We start from the raw sequence: 855 nt of genomic DNA, 5'->3' as shown, positions 1-855 counted from the left end.
CCTCATGCTTGGTTTATATTCCTCAAAAGCAATATAACTGACTAAAATCCTAATACCTTTCTTATCTGTGCTAATTTTACCTGTACTATAAACAACTCTTATTTATGGCTTAAACCAGTTCCTAAAGAATGTGGCCCAGCCCAAAGTTTGTGCTGGGCCATTTCTGATAACCCTAGATAATAATCTATACCATCTAACACTGGAAACAGCCCACTAAATGTATATACTAATTTTATAAATATGTTTAAATCTTATAAAGAAGCTTGTATTATGTGTAAGTCTCCCAAATGTGATCTGAGTTTGAACTGTGTTAAGTTTAAAGCCGAAACCACAGTCTGTGAGAAACGGGAACATTGGATCTCTAGAGTCAGCCATGGCTGTCATATTCTCAGAACTTCATGCTTAGATCATAAAAGTCCCTGGCAGTGGGTAACGCTAAACAACAAAGAAAGGAGGAGGGACTGGGCCTTCAGCTCCTGAACAAGCCTGGTGGTCTCAAGGTCCGCCGCCCGCCTGGATCCCTAACGCTCAGGCAGGCCTCCACGGCCGGCTCCCAACACACGCACGCAGTGGAACAGCAGCAGCAGGGGGCCGCAGTATCGGGCCCTGTGTGAGACCAAGGGACCCCAGGCCTTGGACTAGTGCTTGCTGATGGTGGGCTTGAATCGCCAGCAGGTGGTGTTATCCCTCACTCCAGATGGTCTTTATCTCAGCTGCTCGCCAGCCCCTCAGGCACTGATGGTGCGATGATGTGGAATGTCTGCCTTGGCGGCAGCAGCAACAACAGTGGCGGCAGCTGGGCCACTGGCACAGGCGGGGCAATGTGTAATGGCTGCCTCTGTGCGGCGGCTGCCT

The sequence above is a fragment of the Carlito syrichta genome, unplaced genomic scaffold (assembly GCF_000164805.1).
Source record: "Carlito syrichta isolate Samal-C Ts95f unplaced genomic scaffold, Tarsius_syrichta-2.0.1 Scaffold303429, whole genome shotgun sequence".
Lineage (NCBI taxonomy): Eukaryota > Metazoa > Chordata > Mammalia > Primates > Tarsiidae > Carlito > Carlito syrichta.
Note: the sequence above shows the minus strand (reverse complement) of the source record.